Below are 26,272 nucleotides of genomic sequence, written 5' to 3'. Positions count from 1 at the left end.
ATTATTTTATATAATTTTAAAGTTGCTGTTTCAGTTCCACTTCATCATCTTTTTAACGTAACCTTTTTTAATACCTTATGTTATATCATCAGTGGCGGGCTTAAAGAAAAAGGTGAAATGTTACTAGTTGCTAATTTGATAACTCATTCTTCTCTGAAGAGAAATTGCAGGTAGAAATTAGTAAAGTTGCTTACAATTTAAAGAAAAGATAGGTGTCGGGGGACACCCGGTATAAAGTATGTTCATATCGCATCTCCGTATATAATAAATATTGCGTTTCTCTTGTTTTAGGGTTTAAAGAATTATATATTAAAGCTACTTTAACTCTATAATTTATGAATTAATTGTAATATTAGTTTAAAAAAGACATACTTCTGATTTAGTAGTCAACCCAATATGTGCGTACATTACCTACATTTAGATTGATAAAGATATGTATTATGACATAACATAAAATTTCCTTGCTTTTACTTTAAATTATCTCTATTATCTTTAACTTCTTTTGATAACTCACAAATCATTTTTTGGATGAAAAACATAAACTTTGGACAAAAAATATAAATTGACAGAGTGGCAAACTGAATCGATGAAAAAAGTTTTAGTTTCCTAGGTAATCCATCGTCGGATTTTGGGATCGTTTTAAATTGTTGCAGCACATTTTTTGGTTTTACCTCTCAACCAGCAAACAAATTATAACGTGCGATAAGGAATATAGTTAAAAAAAAAAAATTCCAAGTTGTCAAGTGCTTAAATTCCGCCACTGATCTTCATCTGTGTGGTGTGAACATTTGAGAATACGTTTTATTACTTAAAACTTAGTGCTCTGCTACTCACTAAAATATTAAATAGTGGTTGAATACGTTATTTAGATAACGTAATTTTGTGTTGCTTCCACTTTCATTTAATTATGGGAATTCATTTACCTCGTACTGATAACACTTTTTTATTCTTATATAAAACTAAATATCATTTTATAGTTTTAATATGTGCAGGGTTTTTTATACACTCATTTTCAAAATATTTTGAATCAATCTCTGAAACGGAGGTCCCATTTTTTTTATATTTGGTAATTTTTTGAACATCATTATTATCCATGAAATTTAATATTGCTCTATCACGTTCAAATTATATCCAATTTTGACAAATAAAGTATGTAATCCTACTAAATTTGGGTCATTCTTTTCAAATTTTTGGTCAAATTTAACCTACCTTTAATAGGTTTCAATATTATGGGGCTCTGGTGCCAATATTTACCACAGCTATGAGTGGTAGAGTAAAACTAACATCAGAGATGAAAAGCTTGACCCAAAATTAGTGGGTTTCAAAAAAAATTCCATTCAAATCGAATAAAATTTGCCTGTTTTATCAAAAAATCGATTTTTTGAACATAGTGACGTCATCAAAATTCAAAAATTTTAATTTTGCTCTATCACATCCAAATTATATCCAATTTTGACAAACAAAGTATGTAATCCTACTAAATTTGGGTCATACTTTTCAAATTTGTGGTCATATTTAACCTACCTTTAATAGGTTTCAAGATTGTGGGGCCCTGGCCGCAATATTTAACAGAAATATGAGTGGTAGCATAAAACTAACGTCAGAAATGAAAAGCTTGACCCAAAATTAGTGGATTTCAAAAAAAATTCCATTTAAATCGAATAAAATTTGCCTGTTTTATCAAAAAATCGATTTTTTGAACATAGTGACGTCATCAAAATTCAAAAATTTTAATTTTGCTCTAGCAGATTCAAATTATATCCAATTTCAATAAACAAAGTATGTACTCCTACTAAATTTGGGTCATACTTTTCAAATTTGTGCTTAAATTTAACCTACCTTGAAAAAATTTCAATATAGAACATGGCAATGCAACGGTATCCTAAAAAAAGTCAACAAAAATTTTGTACCCGGATATCCTGTCAAAAATATTAACGCACACTAAAAGCCAGTGTATTAAGACATACTGTAGCAAGTAAGGAGTGAAGAAGTTTATGGACCTATCATCATTCAAAGAGATAAACATAAAATTTTTTTCTTAGTGAAAAAAAGATTGTCAACAATGTATTGAATTTGGGTCGATTAGGTTCATCAACAAATTTATGTAAAAAAATTCAAGTTTTATTTTTTTTTTAAATAAATTTTCTGATTTAATGAATATTATTATTAGTTGGGAGTTAATTGGGACAGATTTGATATGATTTGTAAATTGTCAATAATTAATCAATAGAATTTTATTTTAGAAAATAATTGTTTGATAGGTCAGAGGTCATTTTAGCACGTACTACAAAATATTTATCTTATTTATTATAACTCTAGCAAGTTTATTTCTGTCCTATCCTCATTTTCAAGCTTACTATGTCTAAGTTTGACGAAAAATGTATTCACGATCTCAAAATGTACCGCTTAGGAAAAAACACTCTAGAAAAATTGTTGTATGTTGGTTTTAGCCACAGGTACAGGGTAGCCACGGTTTAAGGTAGCTTCGAAAGCGGAATTCCGCTCGGGTCGAACTAGTTATACATACTTCTTATCAACCGGTGCTTATTTTTATTACTTGAAAAATGAATAAGGTGTCTTGTTTTCGTATTTATATTATTTATCCAAAATTAAAATTATAAATGTAAAAAAATTCTCAAATTGCTCATGTTAACTAGGTCAGAATTTCTGTGACGAATCAATCTTTATTGCACTTATAATTCAGTTCAATCCAGTCGTCAAATAAACCCGATTTTTGGTGTTTTTGGATCAAAACTACCTTATAAACTAGGTTTGATCGAATTCTGAAATAGAAAAAATTGTTTGATTTTTTCTATTATTTTCAAGCCAAAAATCGATCCTAGGACTCGATTTTTTCAAACTTCTACTAGCTCAATCGTTAAATAAACCCGATTTTTGAATTTTTTGGGTCAAAATACCCTTATAAACTGAGTTTTATCGAATTCCGAAACAGAAAAAATTTTTCGATTTTTTCGATTTTTTTGAAGGGGTGCCCCTTCAAAAAATTTCAAAAAATCGAAAAAAATTTTGTGTTTCGGAATTTGATGAAACACAGTTTATAAGGTATAATTGACCCAAAAAATTCAAAAATCGGGTTCATTTAACGATTGGGCGGCTAATTTTTGAGATATCGACAAAAATCGATCCAAAAACTTGTTTTTTTCAAACTTCTACTAGCTCAATCGTTAAATGAACCCGATTTTTGAATTTTTTGGGTCAAAATACCCTTATAAACTGAGTTTTATCGAATTCCGAAACAGAAAAAATTTTTCGATTTTTTCGATTTTTTTGAAGGGGTACCCCTTCAAAAAATTCCAAAAAATCGAAAAAAATTTTGTGTTTCGGAATTTGTTGAAACACAGTTTATAAGGTATAATTGACCCAAAAAATTCAAAAATCGGGTGCATTTAACGATTGGACGAATAATTTTTGAGATATCGCCAAAAATCGATCCAAAGATTCGTTTTTTTTCAAAATTTACTAGCCCAATTGTCAAATGAACTCGATTTTTGAATTTTTTGGATCAAAATTACCCTTATAACTGAGTTTTATCGAATTCTGAAACATTTTTTGATATTTTCGATTTTTCCCGTCAAAAAATTTCGAAAAAATTTCTGGCTCCGATTTTGATAAAACTCATAAAACTCATAGAGGTAATTTTGACCAAAACATGCAAAAATCAGATTCATTTGGTGATTGGATACATAGAGTTAGAAATATCACCCAAAAACCGCATACAGAGATCGACTTCTCGGATCGATTTCAGACAATTTGAACCATTAGAATTCGGTCGCCATTGTTTGTTTTCACTTGTTTTAAATTAAATTTTCTGTTTGAAATTTACAGAGTGTACAAGTAAATAGTTTTCATTCCATTGAATATAGAAAAAAGGTAGTAGCTACTTTCATAATGCATCTGCATCTGCATAAAATATGAATAGAGTAAAAGGTATTAATTGGTTGTTAAGTGATTTACACACTTATGAATACTTAATGAATAATATTTATTAACATTCATAGGTACTTGTTAATACATAGTATTCAATGTGCTTACCGTTCACTCTACAGCATTTATACAGCTACATTGTTCATATGGCCACTACCTTTATTCCCTTACCTAGTACCAACTTACCAAATAACTAGGACCGCGATTTGTATGATCATAAAACAAAATTCTAATCTCGAACCACGAAAAAACTGCTTTAAAAAATGTAAATAGTATATTTAATAAGCTTTGTTCCAACCGGAAGTTGAACCAGTATACTCTGATTAATGTAATTTATCAGCTCCTCATTTTCAGAGGCTGAGTGCACCTCCTTCATGCATATACCATGTACTACAACAGTCCATCACAACTATTAATTAAATAAGTTTTAATTAAAGAGAATTGAAAAAAATACACTCGAACCAGGACTCGAACCCGGACTTCTTGGATTCATGTCAAGCGCCCTACCAATTAGGCTATTCGAGTTCTAGACACGAATGCAATTTTTTCAACTCAATGAATTTTTTACTTTGTTTATCCACCTTATTTATTATTATTACTTATTATTGTTGTTCACATTTAATTATGCACACAATATTTACATCATGGTCTTTCGACTAATTTTGATATATAATATGTTACATTCAATCGTAAACTAAATTGACAAATGTCTTGTCTAGCAATCTTAATTAAAGAGAATTGAAAAAAATACACTCGAACCAGGACTCGAACCCGGACTTCTTGGATTCATGTCAAGCGCCCTACCAATTAGGCTATTCGAGTTCTAGACACGAATGCAATTTTTTCAACTCAATGAATTTTTTACTTTGTTTATCCACCTTATTTATTATTATTACTTATTATTGTTGTTCACATTTAATTATGCACACAATATTTACATCATGGTCTTTCGACTAATTTTGATATATAATATGTTACATTCAATCGTAAACTAAATTGACAAATGTCTTGTCTAGCAATCTTAATTAAAGAGAATTGAAAAAAATACACTCGAACCAGGACTCGAACCCGGACTTCTTGGATTCATGTCAAGCGCCCTACCAATTAGGCTATTCGAGTTCTAGACACGAATGCAATTTTTTCAACTCAATGAATTTTTTACTTTGTTTATCCACCTTATTTATTATTATTACTTATTATTGTTGTTCACATTTAATTATGCACACAATATTTACATCATGGTCTTTCGACTAATTTTGATATATAATATGTTACATTCAATCGTAAACTAAATTGACAAATGTCTTGTCTAGCAATCTTAATTAAAGAGAATTGAAAAAAATACACTCGAACCAGGACTCGAACCCGGACTTCTTGGATTCATGTCAAGCGCCCTACCAATTAGGCTATTCGAGTTCTAGACACGAATGCAATTTTTTCAACTCAATGAATTTTTTACTTTGTTTATCCACCTTATTTATTATTATTACTTATTATTGTTGTTCACATTTAATTATGCACACAATATTTACATCATGGTCTTTCGACTAATTTTGATATATAATATGTTACATTCAATCGTAAACTAAATTGACAAATGTCTTGTCTAGCAATCTTAATTAAAGAGAATTGAAAAAAATACACTCGAACCAGGACTCGAACCCGGACTTCTTGGATTCATGTCATGTCAAATAAGTTTTAATTATTTAATTATATTTTAAATATTACAAAATAATCCAGGGGGGGGGGGCGATGAAATCCTTAAAATATGATATACAGTTATCTCGATAATCGTAAAAACAGAGCTATTCCGAAAACTGAACGATTGTATGGAAAAATTCATTATAAATGATCAATAAAATTGAAAAAAAACCCAACTCAACCCACTCCCACACCCACGCAAACGCCCACACCCACACCCACGCCCACACCCACGCCCACACCCACACCCACACCCACACCCACACTCAACCCAACCCAACCCAACCCAACCTAACCCAACCTAACCCAACCTAACCCAACCTAACCCAACCTAACCCAACCTAACCCAACCTAACCCAACCCAACCCAACCTAACCCAACCTAACCCAACCCAACCCAACCAAAAATTACAAAAATTGTGTTTTTTTGAATTTTTTATGATTTTTTCAATTTTTACAAATTGCAAAAAGTGTAAAAAAAGTTTTTGTTTCCGATTTCGATGAAACTAAGTTTATAAGGTAATTTTGACCCGAAAATTACAAAAATCGTGTTTATTTGACCATTAAATGAGTAATTTTCGAGATATTTTATGAATCTGACAGTAGAGCCAACATTTTCATTCCGTTCAGTCACTGAAATTATTCCGCATTGAATCTAATTATTCCGAAATTGTCCTTTTCATTTCAATTACGATTCATTACTGTTTTGGACACACAGTAATCAGTTGGACAAAGACCCAAGATATTTGTTATTCATTTTATTACATTAGTTTTTTAACAAACTGTCCGAAACAACCACCTTTCCGCTGATAATTTCATTTATCAGCTCATCAATTTCAGAGGCTGAGTGCACCTCCTTCATGCATAAACCATGCACTACACCAGCCCATCACAACTATTAATTAAATTAATTTTGTTGCGGGAATCGAGCCCACTACCCTAAGCATACCGCGGACGGAATTGGTTACGCCTTAACCAACTAAGCTAAGTTGAACGTGATTTTTTATATTTACCGGAATCCGGAATTTGCATGCCTTTTTTAAACTGTTTTTAAGATAATTTTGACTCAAAATACAAAAATCGAGTTTATTTAACAATTGGATGAATAATTTCTGGGATCGATTACTTGAAACTTGAGTGCTTAGAGGAAAAGAGAAACCTGTTAATGCGTTTTCTTCAGAAACTGCTTTGGGAAGTTGGAAAGGACCTTCAGAAAGGTGTTTGAGAAGTTGGACGCCATAATAATCCAATCCTAAGAATTAGTTACAAGTTATTAGTTATAAGAATCTGAACAATCTATTGGTGGTATCTTTAAGTTTTATTGATTTTATTTCGAGGATCATTTCATCGTATAACGGTACCATCAAATGACGTCGCAGACATCCACAGATTTTATATAAAAAAAAAACTTATGAGTTGCAAAACCCCATCACCTACGTCATATTTCCTCCTCATTACATAATTCATACGAATTCGTTTCCTACTCTAAATGCTCCTTCTCTTTTAGCACAGGGTCCTCGAGGTCGAAAACTTGAGAAAATGTAAATTGACCATCCCTGAACAACTTCCCAAAGTTTCATGAACTTCCGATTTTTTTCCACCAAACCCCACTTTTTCCTACGTGTCGACTGGAGTAATAAGTATTCATAAAATTAACCTAATTAGTCCATTTCCGTTTGTCTGTACGTTAACAAGCTAACTCAAAAACGACAAGAGATATCGAGCTTATATTTTTTTTATGTCTAGCTTCGGACTCTCTAGTTTGAGTTCGTAAATAGGCAACATGGGTCCATTAGGTCTTTTAAATCGTTATAGAATGAAAAAAAGTTTAAATGTAAAAATTGTTTCATATAAAAAATTAAACAACTTTTATTGGAAACTTCTTTTTTCCGTGAGAGTCCAAATTAGGGCAAAATTATGTGCCCTTTGATGATTTGTTGGTAGCTAAATTTCTAGGTAGCTTGATTGATTCTATTTTCATACTAGACTCATCTGATGTCTTTTTGAATTCAGCAGAATTTTACTTTTTTAAAGCGAGTGGGTGCTTTGAACCATTTTTGTGAATCTCTAGAGGGGGGCAGCTTCCTCTACCTACCCCCCTCCCCCATGTGACGCCCATGTAACACACCTTTATTCCTTCCCGTTGACTTTCAATATATTGAAAGTATACATATGTCTATATTTTCAGGTAAAATATGACTTAAAAAAGAAATAAAAAGCAGATATCAACAAAAGACTTTTGTTTTGAGAATTGATTTTGACTTTGATTCCTTTTATTATTTGTTTTGTGACGATCATGATAAGTGAGTGAGAACGTACAAACGACTCAACGACCACATACCGTTCAGGGCATTTCTAAAGTCATTATTTTTAGGCTAGCTATAGTTTTTTTTTTTTGAATTGATTATTATTTGTTTTCACGTCTATATACAAATTCATTTTAACTAATTTCACCATATTTCTATTACAAGTTTTTTTAATTTACCGAATACGACTTAATTTACCCATTAGACTAATACCTTTACTCTCGTGATGAGAGAAATTCTCGCACAATTTCTGAAAGACTTGAAAAAAATATTTATATATAAATCATTAATGTTTTAAGTCGAGCGTTTTTAAAAAGCGAGAGCTGACGGTTTAGGTGTAGGTAATGTCCGATCACTTTAAGGTGTTTGTTTCCCTACATCAAAAAATGTATTCACAGAGTTTTATTGAAATCCCTAGTATTATTTTTCCTCCTTAATGAAAGCAAATGTTTTGTAAAGTATAATTATGGTAGTATACGGAGGTCGTAGAGATTTTCTGGCCAGTTTTTTTTAATTTGAATTGTGTATGTCAATATAATCTTATTTTAATAATATGATTATATTAGTCCTAGCAAGTGTGAAGTATTTAGCTACTTTATCGCCTTTTTGGGGTCATTAAAGGTGATGTTATTTTGGTAATATTTGCATGAGATTAAAAATACGTTGCGGTTAATTGAATTTGTCAAATATATTTTAAGTTAATTGAAATTTTTTTTTTTGTACATTTTGACAACTTAATCACTTTATACTTAGAAATTTTTTTTATCGGATTATTAATTCATACTTCCAATTTCATTTATTCTAAATAAGGAAGACTTATTTTTACTTTCGTAAAGTTTATTTTGTAATTAAATTGATTCGTCCTTCAGAATATTATCTAACAATTTTTTAATTTACTTGTCAATCGCTGATAATTTTATCTTTTATTAATATATATTTCGCCTTATTAGCTCAGTTGGTTAAGGCGTAACCAATTCCGTCCGCGGAATATGCTTAGGGTAACGGGTTCGATTCCCGCCGTCGCAACAAAATTAATTTTATTAATAGTTTTGATGGGCTGGTGTAGTGCATGGTTTATGCATGAAGGAGGTGCACTCAGCCTTTGAAATTGAGGAGCTGATAAATGAAATTATCCGCGGAAAGGTGGTAAAATACATATATGGTATCACAATGCGCTATAGCCTAAGTGTGTCCTTCGTATAGTATATAAATAAAATACATACTAGGCATGTGTGTGTGACATGTATATGTGGCTGAGTATCTCTCTTTACTTAAACGACGTGAAAAAAACAAACGGTTTCATAATCAACACTGTATATACATAATATTTCAACAATTAACTCAGTCAATTGTTTGTTTTCACTTGTTTCGATTACCTCCCCTGTGCTTACAAATGCGGAGGAGTGTGTTAATAACTTTTTAAGATATTCAATTTGTGATAAGTATTTTAAAAGAAGATTCATTACAAATTACAAATAGATTTATTTTTTAAACCAGCGGATCTCAACAATAAAAAAAAAACCAATTGTAGGCATTGTTTAGAACAGGCTCAGTACTGAGATGAAGGATTATGATATTATTTTTCAATAAAAACATTAGTTTTATTATCTACGTCTATCCTTTACGTTACGTCTTTACGATTAGAATATAATCACTAACATGATAGACCACCCAAGCGCATTCCATTTGATTTTTGGACGGAAAACGATCGCATATCACGCAATCAAAATTATTTGTTTTTTTTAAGGCCTTTCATGATTGTTCATAGAAAACAAATTTAAGTTTAGCTTTTTTTTTTTTTATAAATCCATAAACTAAAATAATATTAATCGATAAATCTACAAGAAATTTTGTTATTCGAATTCGATGTTATTGTTATGGGGTGGTCTAAAAATATTTATCATTATTTTTATTGAATTTAAAATATGAATTCATTGATACAGGATCATTGAAGTTTTATAAACAAAATCTTTACTTCTATGAAAGAGATTGATTTTAGTTTTAAAGTCATGCATTTTATTGATGGAAAATAAAATTGTACTTAGTTGGAATAAATAATCGTGTAAATGAAGCGAATCGATGAATTAAAAGAAAAGTTCTTTGCGTTTGCTTTAAATAGAGAATTAGATTTAGTACGAAAACATATCTATCATGTCTAATCCATATGTGATTGAGACAACTTCATGAGGATTGTTGTAACCAGTTAACAGAGAGTTTGATACATATATAACACCCATCGGAAGCCCAGTTGGTACAGCGGTGAAAGAAAATGAAGTTTGTATTACTTTTATGAGTAGTGTGAACCTATTTGTGTGTATTATATGACCGTAAAACATACCAATAGTACGAGTACAACGTGTTGACCGGGATACCTAGAGAACCCAGGTTTGAGTCCCGATTTCTATGTAATTTTTTCTGTTTGTTAAAATGAAAGGTGTATCCATAGATTGTGAAAATGATGACAAGTTGGGAAAATAATTTTCCAATCTACAAATGAAGGACTAGTATAATTTTTTTTTATTTTTTGCAAATAATCTTAAATGATTTCCAGAATATTTTTTGGTTCCATTTTTATGTACACAACCCAAAAAAACTAACGAAACTGTAATATGGGAAATGATTTACAATGTTTACATATTGTAGTTAAGTGTCTTTTAGTTAAAGTGAATGAAACACAATTAATCTAGGAGCCAGCTTACTTTTGGAAGCCAATGATAGGTGTAACAATTCTTGTCAATGCACGTTCATGAGTAAGAATAATTTTGAGAAACATTTCACCTTTTTTTAAGATTAAACTGAATATAACTCGGAAATCGTTATCGAAAAGTCACTTATTTCTTAAAAGAAGCAGTGTATTAAAATACTTAAGAAATACTTTGATGTAGTTTTAAGGTCTTGATTACGAAAAAGTCCCCTGGCTCCAAGATTTAATGGATAATGTTGTTACATTTTTGACACACTTTGTGCTATAATATTTATGGTCCGTTGAGAATTTCACATGAAAATGTAAATGGATTTAAAGCGGACCATACACGTTCAAATAATTTTAATACATAAAAAAAATTAAAAAATCATCAATTTATCCTGGAAGGTTGAAAAAAATAATTCTAAAAGAAATTCATCTGAAATCATCAGAATTGACTTCTTTCGTCAGGCAAATAATTTTAGTACTTCGAACGATACCATTACAGAGATACAAATAATTGGGACGTATATAAACCCCTTTATTGAAGATGAAACGTTACTTTTCTGCTTTTGCTTATTTTTTTCTTTTTATTTAAAATTTATATTTTATTACTTCAATGGTTTTGAAAAGCGTGAAAATTGTTTGACATTTTTTTTATATAAGCAGTAAATTATGTTTATTTTTTTTTGGGAGCAATAAAATAAAGTGTAGGTATTTTAAACATAAGAAACCGTTTAAAACATTTATTTAAATAATGCTAGGGGTACCAACATTATTCATGTGATTTGATATAATATAATAATGATTAAAAATTAATATGCTATGTAATAGACCTTTTCTTTTAGTACAGTCGCACAGTCACAAAACTTAACTCTTTTATTTTGCATTGAACGTCATTTTTTTTTGGTGTAGTTAGATAACCACTCCATCACAAACAGGTCACTTCAGTTACCTTAACCCCACCCTCCGCCTGTTTTGTAAGCAACAATCTACCTACTCTTACGGATACATGTTATTATTGTTGTTGCTCTCGATTTACCGTGTCATTCAATTTACGTTTACTGTGTTTGTTAATGCAATTAAGTACGGAAATTTTTTATATTGAAGACGGAGGTTTGTGCTTTTATTATTAGAAAAGTTTAAGTATTCTTTAACATGTTTATGAAAAAAAAAATCTTCCACGAGCTTGCGGCTTTTAATTTTAGGACTAAGATAAGCATAGAGATTAAGATAGCTTAAGTTAAAAGTCAAAAAAAGGAGCAAGCAGTTTTCCAGTGAAAATTTGTAACTTATAATTCCAATATCATTTTATGTGAAAACAAAGGCAAGCATAATAAGAGAAAAAGTAGCTCAGAAGCAAAAAAAGAGTTTGAAGACGAATATAACTAAAAAAAAATTTTATTATTCCCAAATAGAAGGTACTTTTGCATCAAGATAGTGTTTTCAAAGAATTTTGAGCATAAAAGTCGACTTTTAATTTTTCTTTGGACAATGGTGATTTCTAATCACAGTAAATTCTCAACTAATAGCTGATGATAGTCGTGATTGCGACTGGACTATGTATAGGTTATAGAATATTTGCTTACTGATTTATGTTTACGAGTATCAGTGAGTATTGAGTATTGGGTAGTGGTTTATAAAAAATATAAAGGACAGTACAATAGACAGCCAGTGCAACGAACAGGTACCACTGTACTACTGTACCAGACTTAGTTGAGTAAAACCACGAGTGTTGCGGTTTTATGTTCACTGTTGTTCTTATTACAAATAATACCCCAGAATTTGAACTCTTTAATAGAAATGAAATGCAAAAGAAAGGCAAGTCAAAGAACACTTACATACAAACACTTATAAGATGGAGCAGAGAAGTGTGTGCGATTTTGAAAACGTTGTAACAAATCTTATTTAAATGAAAAAATTTACCATAAATGGAATATTACTATTTTCGCTGGTTAAAATACTTTAGTAAGGTGTCAATACTGTATTTTAAGGTGTTTGTTTCCCTACAGTATTGTAAAGTTTTGGTTTATTGCACGGTACATACATATAAACCAAATACATGCTTTGTACTCAAACAATGTGATTTTTTTTAGCTTTATAATACCACGCAACTATAAAAATATATAATAAATTGTGTGCAAGTGATGCTTATAAATTTGATTATATAGATATCGCTCTTCAATCATTAATAAACTAACTATAGCCGTCTTTGTTCATAAAAAAATTGGATCTTCGATGAACTCATTATTAAATTAAAATTTAGTTTTGATATCATCGACAACCTTATATTTTGATGGTAATTTTTATAAACTACAAGATTGTCTAGATTTTAGATAGTTTTTTATCACACTCTCTAGATTTTTTGATATATAAATATCCAATTGAAAAGGATAACTTATATGATTCATCATTTTTTCAGCAAACTTTGAACAATAAAATGTAAACTTAGTTAATAAAAAAATATATTTATAAAGTTTTATTGAAATTCCTAGTATTATACAATCCTTGCATATCTCCTTAAATGCTTCTTTAGAAACTTTATGATGATCAAAAGATTTCAAAATCGCACAGTTCTCTGCCCACTCTGTGCATACATAAACTTATACACACGCAAGCTAAGAGTCCACAGCCAGACATCACTTACAGTTGTATCAGTATCTGTTTTTAATATGCAAATTTAAGCTGATCAATAAATCATCTGATTTTATTATTGATTCTTCTGTTCAATTGAAATCACTTAAAAACTAATTCATTTTTTACGGACATTTCATTGTTGTCGTAAAAATCTAATTAAAATTACTCGAATTGTTTGGCAATTTTTAACTAGTCCAACAGCAAAAAGCCTCAAAACTCGCGTATTGTGTACTGTTGATTAATTTAATTTGTCCAAGACTCAAACAAAAACTGAGGGAAAACTAGGGAACTTTTTTATTAGTTTTGGTTCTGTATTCAGACGAAAATTGGTTGAAGTGGAAAACCAAGGCTAGACTTATTGAACTTAACTGAATCAGAAGCGGATTAAGAAATTTTACGCCCGTAGGCAGTTTTAAAAATAAGACCTTCCTCAACGCTCCCGTAATAAAATCTGTGAAAGACTCTGAATGTTTCCTGATCAGATAACAAAGAAGTGATATCTTCAGCAAATTCGTCTGCTGAAAGTTCGAAAAATTTGAACAGCTAGTCGAATTTCAATGCGGTTTTCGGCATTCGATTCGTTAGAGTGTCAGGAAATCTTTTGAAGTAAATTGATTTATTTTGACCTAAATTGAATATCGCGCTATAGTTAGTCTACGAGGTACCTCTGAATTTGACTCGATTTTCCCGAATTCCCGTAAACTGCAGAAGACGACGGAGATACCGTTTACTCTGGACACCAAGTACTTCGGAGACCAATTCTGACTCGATATTCGTGTTTAGCGACCCTAAAAACCCCCCGTGTAACAACAGTTAATTTAAAATTCAATTATAAAATGCATATTATTTATGCAAATTGCATATTTTTAATTTATTATAAATTAATTTAGGTCAAAAAATTTCCTGTTGCTATAACGAATCGAATGCCCCATTCAAATCAATCTTACTGTTCAATTTTCTCGAACTTAAACCGTTTTTAGTGTTTCGTTTCTGCGACTATGACATTTGCTATTATTTGGGCTTTTCTGTTAATGACAATTTGATTGAATCCGACTACGACTGTCGGTCGAGTAACATTGAACTTGAATTGAAGACAGATAAACGTATTGGTGGCATCTTTTTGAATGGATGCAATGCGTATTATTAATTAATTATTTTGAATATTTATTAAAATCAATATAATAAATAATATTGAAGTTGACACGTCCAATTAAAGTGTTTAAAAACAAATCGTTGCGTTGCGTTCTTCTCAAGTTCTCACAATTATTTATTTATTTATATAAAATAAAATGGACATAATTACATTTTTTTTATATTTTAAATTTAAAATAATGTTATTAATTATATTTGTTATGTACAAAAATAATTTACATTTCACAAGAGATTTTAACCATTGATAACACATCTTCTCAGTCACGTTGACTATCATCAACTCTCTGATTCAGATACACCAACGACAACACTTCTTTGAAAATAAACAAGTAATCCCTCACATAATTTTTTTTTTTCGATGACTTACCAAAACTAATAAATCCAATTCTAATGATTATATATTTGAGAAAATACTACTTTTCAAATAAACAAAAAATAAACGATTTTGGTGTTAAATACTCTCATTACTTCTATAAATGTTTTCATATATAATTACACAGAATTAAAGAATTTCGATCGATGTTTCTTCTGAATTTTCTCCGCATCTGTCACTCGCGGCTGGTTCTGATCTTTTTCCAATCTGATGTTGAAACTTGTTCAGGTTATCATGCCCTGTGAGTAACTCTACGATGACTCTAATATCAGCTCTGTTTAGTTTCAAGATCTCCTCGGCTCTGTTACCGAGCAAGTTTCCTTCACGCAACAGGCTTTTGGCGATTCGCCCTCCCTCGTAGCTGGTCCATGTCTTTAATTGTTGGTTTTTCAGATTATCTCCTAATCTGTTAAGACCTTCTTGGTATGGCATTTTCTTGAGTGGGAGTTATGGTGTTTCCCAGTTTGGCCAGCTTGTCTGATCTCTCATTACCGTTCCAACCAAAGTGTCCGGGGATCCAGGTCATATTGACTTTATTGTGCCTCGCCAGGTTCAAATCACATCATCCTTCAAATCGGCCACTTGGAGGTGGTCAGCACATCTCATGATGGCTACCAGCTCTGCCTGGAATACAGTATTGTAACTGTCCAACTTGATGGATGTGTCATTAGCCCTTCTTGGGCCGCAAAATTTCGCGCCAACACCCTCTGCGGTATTGGAGCCGTCTGTGAACCAAATTTGGCCATGTCTTGATCCTCCGCTGACCTTCCAGTCCTCTCTCGTTGGAAGGCATATCTCAAACGGTTTACAACATGGGTCGTCCTAAGGTTGAGGTTTTGTGACATTCCACAAATATTGACCATTTATTGAATCAATAAAATTGTCCAAATGAGGCTAATTTAATTAGAAATTTATTAAAACACAGAGGTTAAATAAAAAAAACCAAAATATCAGTAAAAATTAGTGGCTTGTTTTGTAATTTATTTCGAGTCGAGTGGCACGTGTTTTATTTCCAGTCAATTAGTAAAAATAACATTTTTTAGAGAAAAAAAAAACGGCATATATGATCTCCAGTCCTTGTCTATACCATCACCAATACATTTTTTTTTTAATACTTTGTTCGATTGTTTACGTCTTTCTTAGTTTCTTTTCTCCAATTTTTTTTTTTTTTATAATTTTTGTTTTGTTTATTTTTAATCTAAATCTATGGTCATAAATAAATACAATTTTGTTATTTTATTTTAGATAAAAAATAAAAACGCCGCACTACGCCGACAAATTTCAAAAAAAAAAAAAAACTTTTACATTTTAATAAAATAATATATGCGTCTAAACTATATTCAATCCGAATTTATAATAAATTATGTCTACACTTGACCCGTATTAACTTCAAACACAAAATTTACCAACAATATTCTTCGTTCAAACTATTTTAATTCGATTTTTACGACAGTTTAATAACATGTCCCTAAATTATTATTTTTTTATTACAACAAAATCTACGCGATCCCGAAAATTCATAATAAATTTATAGTACAATGAACGAACCTAGAATTTTTCGATTTTTATGGAAAATTGTCGCTCTATTAGCTCAGTTGGTTAAGGCGTATCCAATTCCGTCCGCGTTATGCTTAGGGTAGCAGGTTCGATTCCCGCTGTCCCCACAATATTAATTTAATTAATACTTGTGACGGGCTGGTGTAGTACATGGTATATGCATAAAGGATGTGCACTCAGCCTCTGAAATTGAGGAGCTGATAAATGAGATGCAGCGGAAAATTGGCAAAACACATATATGGTATCACAATGTTCTCTATGGTTTTTTAGTGTCGCGGTTTACCAAGTTTATCCAAGACCCAATTGATCTATGCTACTCGTTTACGAACTCGACCTCACTTCTTACTTAATAAGCACGCTGTAAAAATTTCAGCTCGATATCTCTTTTCGCTTTTGAGTTATCGTGTTGACAGACAGGCAACCGAAAATGGACCAATTAGGTGATTATATGAACATCTGTACCAAAATTTTGTTCATAGCGTCAATATTTCTAAGCTCCAGTTACAAACTTGGGACTAAACTTAATATACCTTGATATGATTTCAATAATGTAGTTAACGCATAGATAGCGCAATCTGAATGTCCAATTTCCACACACGCAACAGCAATCGTTTTTTGCTGATAATTCGTCGAATTTTGTATTCAACTGTCTTAAGTTTAGCGAAGTAGACTTTATCTGAAAAGAAAATAATCTAATGTAGTATGAACTCACGATCTTGGAGGAAAATTACTAGATCCATTTCCTGAAATTAATAAAAAAAATTCATAAATTTTCATAAAGAATTCATTTCATAAAAATAAAAAAACAGTATGTTTTAAAAAGACTTGAAAGATATGATTTGCATAGACCTAATTAAAGAGGAAGGTATGTTAAAAAATAAATAAAAGACCGACGGGCGAGGACTGGAGGACGGACTTGATGGCTTGTTTGGTTTGGTATTTATAAAACATAATGATGACTGATGACTGGTGATCAGATATATACCGTAATTTAAATTTTTATTAGTATTATTAAAAAGTTAATTACATTAATTATTGTAAAACAAATTACTTTCATTTATGCACAGTTCCATATAATGTGAAGAAATTAAAAAACTATATGTACAGTCAAATTCCATTATAGCGACATTCTTTATCCGGGATTTTATAACTCAACTTTTAACTTTGTTTAGGTTAATTTTGATACCCAAAAACACAAAAATTTAGATTGGATGAGAGGTTTCTGATTTGTGAAGTTGAAATCGAATCGAGACATCGTGAAAGATTTTAAGTGATAAATCAAAATTTTTTCACCCAATAGTTAAATTAAGTTGATTTTTGTGTTTTTTGAGTCAAAATTACCTTATACACTGAGTTTTATCGAAATCGGAACCAAAATTTTTGTCTCCATTTATCACAATTTTCTTAAAGTGTACCCCTTAGAAAAATCGAAAAAATCCAAAAAGACTTTTTGTTTCTGATTTCGATAAAACTCAGCAAATAAGGTTATAATCACCCAAAAAATTCAAAAAACGTGTTCATTTAACGATTGGTCGACTAATTTCAGAGATATCGATCAAAGTCGAAGCTTTTCTTATAATGGTACGTTCAAAGTCATGCATTTTATTGATGGAAAATAAAATTGTACTTGTGTCAATAAAGCGAATGAATTAAAAGAAAATTTCTTTGCGTTTGCTTTAAATATAGGAATTGGTTATTATGATCGCATATCTATCATGTCTAGTCCATATGTGACTGAGTCAACTTCATGAAGATTATTGTTACCAGCTAAGAGAGAGTTTCAAATAAACATATTGATCATTTTATAACATATACGAAATTTTTTAGTATATATGTAACACGCATCGGTAGCGCAGTTGGTTAAGCTGTTGAATTAGCACACTAAAATCAATAGTAAACCATATATCCCTGGTTCAAATCCGACTTGAAGAACTCTTTTTCCGACTTGAAGAAGAATTTTTTTTAAATAAACCTATTACCAGGTATAAACCTATTATTTTTTTTTACCAGTCCCTCATGTAGTTGTGACAATCACATCAGTATTTTGTTATAATATTTATAAATGGTAGAACCAATGAAAAAAAAATTTGCTTAAAACTATGTTGTATTTCATAACAACAATATTTACAATTTGTTAGACAGTATATTACTTTTATACAAGTAACTCATGCGTTTGTGTCAACTTCTCCGCTCAACCCCGTACGGTAGTTGTATCAAATTCGTGGCACCATTCGCGATAAGGTTCAGACAACCTCATATCGATTGGTATTAAGAATTTTTGTCTCATAGTAGGTCTCTTCAATATCGCTGTAATGAATTTTGATTGTATCTATAGAAATTAAAAAACTACATACTGACTTAAAAACATGTTTTAAAAAACAACAGAAGATCTGAATCTGGTAGTGCTGATGGTATTTTAAATACAATACACTTAAATGTAAATGACCGACAAAAGGAGATAACAATTTTTTTTAATTGATTGTAAAATTTGACCTTGCCTCATATATTCACACATAAACTAAAAACTATAAAAAAAAAAACAAAAATGAAAAAGAGTTCGTGCTAATTTTATAGTTCATTAAAAAATATGAGATTTTTTTATTTGATTTTGTTTAAAAAAGCGTTCACAATCTTATTAGTAACTTATTATAACTACGTGCTGAATGGTTCTTCACTACATTCTAACTAAACTGGATTTTTACGATTTTTATGTTTTCAAAATATTATATTATTTCCTATATTTAAAAAACACTAAAAAAAATTTTATTTTTTATTATCAATTTTGCGTTTATTACTCTACACACATTTCTACTTCCATATACGAATGACTAGTGGAGTGATTCCATGAAAAAGATTCTCATCCATGGAATATTACTGTTATTGATTATTATAGTGCCAAAACACTGTGATACTTTTAACTTTCAGTATCTTAAAAGGATGTGAGCGGTAGTGGGGGCACAAATTAAAAAACTATGTATTTTCAATTTTGATGATAAATTATAACTTGACGATAAATAAGAGTACAATTTTTCGATATCTGGTGCGTAATTATCAAAATATTGAAAATTGAAAATTTTGTTTAATTATTCAGCTTTCGATGTTTCGAAAATCAAGGCACATATCGAAAAATTTTAATTTAATTTTTCGTCTACATTCATGAAGTAATAACAAAATTCATCATCAAAGTTGAAAATAAGATAAAAATACTTTCAACCCTGCTCTTATATGGACGGAGACACTTGGTTTTTTTCTTTTCTATGTTTATTTTCGATTAAGAAGTTTTTTTTTTAATTTGTTTTCATTCATTCCAAGTGAAAATTATCAAAAACTTTCAAAAGATGTCGTTTTTTTAAGATTCCTCCATAAGAGCCGATGTATTTTATATCGATTTTCAATGATTTTTTTCTTAAAAATTTGCATGGATATCTAAGCTGAAATTTTAACCACACATTCTTTGAGTAAAAGTCTACCTATAAACAAATTTTGAGCCTTTAAATCAAACACTGTTGTTATGCTCATACAATGAGTACAATTCATCTTATGAATTGTACTAAAAAATAGCAAAAATTTTCTTTAATATCACCATTTACATGGAGGTTTTGTGGTGATGATTTCATATTTTTTTATTACCAAATTTTGCGTTTACTACACACATTTTTTTATTATATTCCCAACGATGGACTTTTTATTTTTCCCTGAAGTGATTCATTTATATCTAATTGATTTTTAATGCCTTTAAATATTAATCGAAAATTCGACAATTCTTATTTTCGATGCAAAGAAGCGATCCTAACAATACATTGCTTGAAAGTAATCCTTTTACTGGCTGGAAGTAAATTGATTTTTTTTTTTTTTTTTTTTTTTATTAACATAGGCAGCGAAAGAATCTCCTTAACTATAGTACAACAAAATTATCGCTAATTTGAATTCTTTATCAAAATTTGATTAGTACGATTTTTACGCGAACATGCCTAACAAACTTGTGTAGGATGTGCTTTATCTTTAACAATTATTAAATTAACTAAATTAAAATATGCAAATTCTATGATAAATTTTAACATAAAACAAGTTAAAACAAACAATTGACTAAGTAAATTGTTGAAATACCATGTATAGACAGTTTTGATTACGAAATCGTTTGTTTTTTTACGTCTTGAAGTAAGGAAAGATAGCCACTCTTAAATACCCACACACACATGTAACTGATATTCCCATATTAATACATACTACAAAATTTTCACCTAATTAGTGCCTTCGTGGATTAACAGTGATGTTTGCAAGAAAATGTTTCAAACAAAAGATGTTTATTTTCTTATAAGAAACATTTTTTTACATTTAAACTTTTGTTCTTTCTCTAACGCTTTACAAAATGGGTCCTATAGGGATACAAGACCCAATTGACCGAGGTTGGTCATTTTTGAACTCGACCTCACTTTTACGTCCTGAGAGCACACTATAAAATATATTTAGCTTGTTATTTCGTTTCGTTTTTGAGTTATCGTGTTAACAGACGGACAGACAGACAACCGGAAACGAACTAATTAGGTGATTTTATGAACACCTATACCAAAATTTATTGGCAATATTTTCAAGCGTTACAAACTTGGGACTAACCTTAATATACCTTGATATATTTCATATATTCATGGTATAATAATACAATAACGCCCATAAACACTTGAAAAAACAAAAAAAAACAACGATTATTCTCCAGACATTCTGAACGCACATGCACATGCAGAATGAAATACGAATTTTTGTGGAAGTTTTAAATTGAATATGTTTGTTAATTAAAAAGTAAATTAGTGTGCTGATAAGGAAACGGCATTTAGTTCACTTCACCAAATACAAATATAAAATCAAAGTTTTTTAATAAAAATGAAACAAAACTAAGTGCTGTTGTACTCTCTATAACACTAAGTCACTACAGACGCGCACTTTACTCAAAATCAACTTACTTTAAGTAATTCTTACTTAGTTTTGTTATATCAGAAACGGGTCAATAGTCTTTTCAAAATTTTTACTGATTTGTTTTAATTAGCACATTATTACACATTTTAAAGTTTTTCTTTTCCTTAGAAAGTGTGTACAGTCAAAATCAGTTATATCGACATCGCTGATGATAACAAATAAAAAACGAATTATAACATTCATTCATTTGTAGTACAATTTGTATACCCTGTATACAAAGTGTTCTATAATTGACTGCAGACCTCTTCACTTTCTGAAAAAGATGGAAAAAAAAAGATAGAAAAAGTTCTTTAGCAAATTTTGATCTGAGGCTTAATTTAGGAGATATGGTTATAGAAAAATATTGAAAAAGTCATCAGATGTGTTAGGTGTCATTTAAAAATATGGATGGAACTTTCTCACTTTTTTCGATTATTTTCGGAGCCAAAGGTATTAGATTTCGAAAAATATGTGTAATGCATTTTGTCAACTGTATCTTGTACGGAAAATCTTATAGACTTACTTTTAAGATGTTACCAGAAACCCTATTGGTCCAATTTTTTGTATATTTTGAGATAGGCCAGGATTAATCAGTCCCTGACCTATCTCAGTTGAGATACTGTTGATTGTAAATTTACAGTATTGTAAAAAAGTTATGGTTTATTGCCACGGTACATACATATAAACCAAATACATGCTTTGTAGTCAAGAAATAAGTTATTTTTGGCTTTATAATACCACGTAACTACAAAAATATATAATATATTGTATGCAAGTGATGCTTATAAATTTGATTATATAGATATCACTCTTCAATCATTAATAAACTTACTATAGTCGTCTTTGTTCATAAAAAAATTGGATCTTCGATGACCTCATTATTAAATTAAAATTTTGTTTTTATATCCTCGACAACCTTTTATTTTGATGGTAATTTTTATAAACTACAAGATTGTCTAAATATTTTAGATAGTTTTTTATCACACTCTCTAGATTTTTTGATATAGAAATATCGAATTGAAAAAGAAAGCCTATATGATTCATCATTTTTTTCAGCCAACTTTGAACGATAAAAAATTAATAAAAAGCCCGATGACCTAAGAATTTTGTGATTTTTGTTAATCAAAAAATGTATTTATAAGCAATATTATAGAAAATAAAAATTTTGCTAAAATTGATTTTAGTAAAACAATTTTAATCGATATTTTGATACGTTTTGAAGGATAAAATCAGATTGCATTGCATCTGTGCATCTGTCGTACGACGTACCTAATGAATGTGAAGCTAAGAATGAAATACGATAAATGTGTTTTATGTAAATATTTAAGTAATTTAAAAATAATAAAAATAAAATCAAAAAGACCTAAAAACTTGTAAATAATGGTAACATTTATCATTCAGTAGTCAGTATATTCATTAGTAAAAGTGAGCAAGTATTCAACTATTCAATGCACCGAGGTATTCAGTATTCAGTATTTCATTTTTACTGCAATTACATTCTTTTACGAATTACATTCTTTTTATTATAATTCTTTATTTACGCTCTTTTTTATTCTACTCACTGATACTCACGTTCAATATAGTTCAACTTTTTTATTCATGCAATTTTGTATTTCATAAATTTCAATAAATATTATATTATACGATTTAGTACAGGCAATAGAGTAAAAAATTCACTTTGAGTACAAAAATTACATTTAGAAGATGAAAATTTGGTTACGATAAGAATTTAAATGATCCTGTATCATTAAGTGTCAGGAAATTTTGGAAAAATGTAAAATTAACATCGAGAAATCCATTTTTCTGTAACAGTATGCTTTAAATAAGAAAACAAGAGGTGTCGTGGAACACCCGGTAGGAACTATGTTCCTATCACATCTTCGTAAATTATAAATGTAGTACTTTTTAAAACAACTTATCTTAATATGATTTTTCTCGGGAAATCTCAGACAGAAAAAATAGACCAAAAATTTTATAGTCCCGGAGTATTACTGTAATTACGAGTTGGTTGGGTTGAGTTTGTCAACTATAAATTAGTAGGTTGGATTCTGAAGCTTTTAGCCCTTCACAAATAGGGTAGGTACTATTAAATAAGTTTTATTTGGCCTATTTTTTCTGGATCTCTTTTTTCGGGCTTTTATTCCTAAATCCTTTTAAAACAATATTTTTGAGACCTTTTTATGAAAATTTAATAATTTATGTATAATATAATATAATAATGGGGTTTAACCTCCGTTTCTCTGACATATACGCCTATAACAGAGGTCGCCCACACCATTATTTGTTAATCTTTATTTATTTAATTACACACATATTTACAATTACAATTTGATGTGGGTGGAGGTGGGTGAGGTGTTACTACGTTCTTATCCAAGCGACGACAATATGATCAATTCTACCGCCCTCACTAATCATAATTGTTCACACTGCCGCTGCCTGGATTCGAACCCGCAACCTATGTCTAAATAGACACACAGTCGAAGACAAACGCCTTACACCGCTCGGCCATTTAGGCTCTTAATAATTTCTGTATAATATGTGACATGCGTAAACGCATTAATGAATAAAACTGTCTATATAATCGTAAAAAGATTGTTTTTTTATTTTAGAAGGATTATTTGTTAAAAATTTAGTTGATTTGAATAAATATAACAATAAATTTTATTATAAACGGTATGTTCTTCTGACTGAACACGAGAAGACAAAAGGAAGATGAAGTTTGGAAGGGGAGTAAGAAGGGGTGGGCGGAGGATGACAAGAACATGAGAGAAGTATAGAAGGGAATAAATAAATTTGAATTGAAAATTAGACGGAATTTATATAACATAACGATATGAACTTTGAAAGCGTTACTAAAAACATGAATAGTTTTTGACAATAGGCGAAAACACAAAGTATAGTTATTTAAAATAGATGGATGTTGAATGTCCCCTTACCGTTAGTACCGTATTACGATGCCGCCATAATTCATGAACCCTTTATTAACATCAAGTCAAGTCACAACTAGACTAGCAGACACACCAAGACACGGCTTTTGAAATATTTATCGGCTTTGGATATATACCTCAAATGGCATATATTAGTAAAATGTTTGTAAGTTTTGAAGGATTTATGGGTGCATCTTGTAAGCTACACATTTCCTTCAAATAATAAATTTCGATATACACATAATTTTGACATTTTTTGTTGTTGTTTTATTTTTGCTTCTCAATTTTTTTTTTTTTTAAACAAAATATATTTTTTTCCTGGTATTTGTGTATTTTGTTTAGAAAAATACCGTCGTGACCTTTTGAATATTTTAGATTATTTTTTTATTAGGATTGTTTTTTTTACTTCCGTATGCAAACTAAACGCGAGGTTATTTAATCGAATTCTTTCACCCTTTTTGATATTCCCGATTTACTTATCCAATGATGTTTTAGTTCGATTATTTTGACGAAATCAAAAATTAAAATATTTAACATTAATTCAAACAAGTGAAAGCAAACAATTAACTGAGTTAACTGTTGAAATACCATGTATAGACAGTGTTGATTACTCTGTCACATTACACATACATGCATGTCACACATATATAATTGATACACTCATATAATACTACAATTTGCGCTCTCACGGGTAAAAAGTGATGTTAACAAAAAAATGTTTCAAACAAAAGTTGGTTTTATAAGGAAGGAAAAGTTTTATAAGGAACATTTTTTTTTTATTTAAACTTTTGTTCTATCTCTAATGGTTTACAAGGTCATACGGGTCATACGGACCCAAGACCCAATTGACCTATGTTGCTCATTTACTTGACCTCACTTTTTACGTCCTAAGTACGCTATACAAGTTTCAGCTTGATATCTCTTTTCGTTTTTGAGTAATCGTAATGACAGACGGACAGACGACAGACAGACAGACAACCAGAAATGGACTCATTAGGTGATTTTATGAACTCCTATACCAAAATTTGGTTACTATATTTTTAAGCGTTACAAACTTGGGACAAAACTTAATATACCTTGATATTTTTCATATACATGGTATAACAAGTACTGTTCACAATGCACTGTTGTTTATACTATCCACAATGACTGTCCGTAGGAACCTTTCCATATCGACTGACGTTATTTTATAAAACCCATAGCTACACTTTTATTTATAAATTGTAAGTTTCCGCGGTCTGATAATGTACCTCTTAGGTAATGTACAGGTTAGTAAATAATATTTAAATTTGTTCATTAAGTCAATTGTATATCATATCTGTAATAAAATTGCCTATAAATAAAAATGAAGTAAATTTCTATTGAAATTTTGTATCACTTATCTCTAACCTGTTTTCAGTTAAGGATACTGCACTGCGGAAATGATCTTCACAGACTTTTCAATTCCAATTTTCAACTATGTAACGCTTAGAAATATAGAAAGTAGAAAGAAAATTTTTAATATAAAATTATTTTTATTTTCGTTTGTTCGTCTATTCGTGGACACGAAAAGATAAATGCATGGTATTTAAACAATTAACTTTTGTTTTACATAATTTTTTTTAATACAGAGGTGATGTGGGGGGTTTCCACCATATTTCTTTTTTTGTGTGTAGGTAAGAAAACTAGCTGACCCTCGTAAGGCGTTACCCGTGCCTCAAGCACTAAATCGTTTTGTTTCCGTGTAAATAATTACAACATGATTAATTTTAATAGTTTCATGACACGTTTCTTAAAATAAAAACTATAAATATGATGATGCTAAGTTACTTAGATCAGGTACTTAGTTTTTATGATGCGACTTAGAACGTACTTAAACAAATTAACAGCATCTAAGTAATTACATATCTCGCTTACAATTTTTTTTTTGGTTACTTAAATTACTTAAAAAATTATTAGTATTTACATCTAATTACTTTACTTTGTTGTATTTGGGGCATGCGTATTATATACAGTCAAAATCCGTTATAAAGACTTTCCTTATAACGACAAATCGGATTTTG

At 30.1% G+C, this 26,272-nt stretch overlaps 1 protein-coding gene across 1 annotated transcript in view; it reads left to right on the top strand.

The window, feature by feature from the left end:
- The window catches only part of LOC123302612, a 143,843-nt gene that overhangs the window by 21,862 nt on the left and 95,709 nt on the right, over nt 1–26,272 (top strand). The gene's annotated exons all lie outside the window — the stretch shown is intronic.

Source organism: Chrysoperla carnea, chromosome X (genome assembly GCF_905475395.1).
Source record: "Chrysoperla carnea chromosome X, inChrCarn1.1, whole genome shotgun sequence".
Classification (NCBI taxonomy): domain Eukaryota; kingdom Metazoa; phylum Arthropoda; class Insecta; order Neuroptera; family Chrysopidae; genus Chrysoperla; species Chrysoperla carnea.
This window is presented reverse-complemented; position numbering and strand designations above follow the sequence as displayed.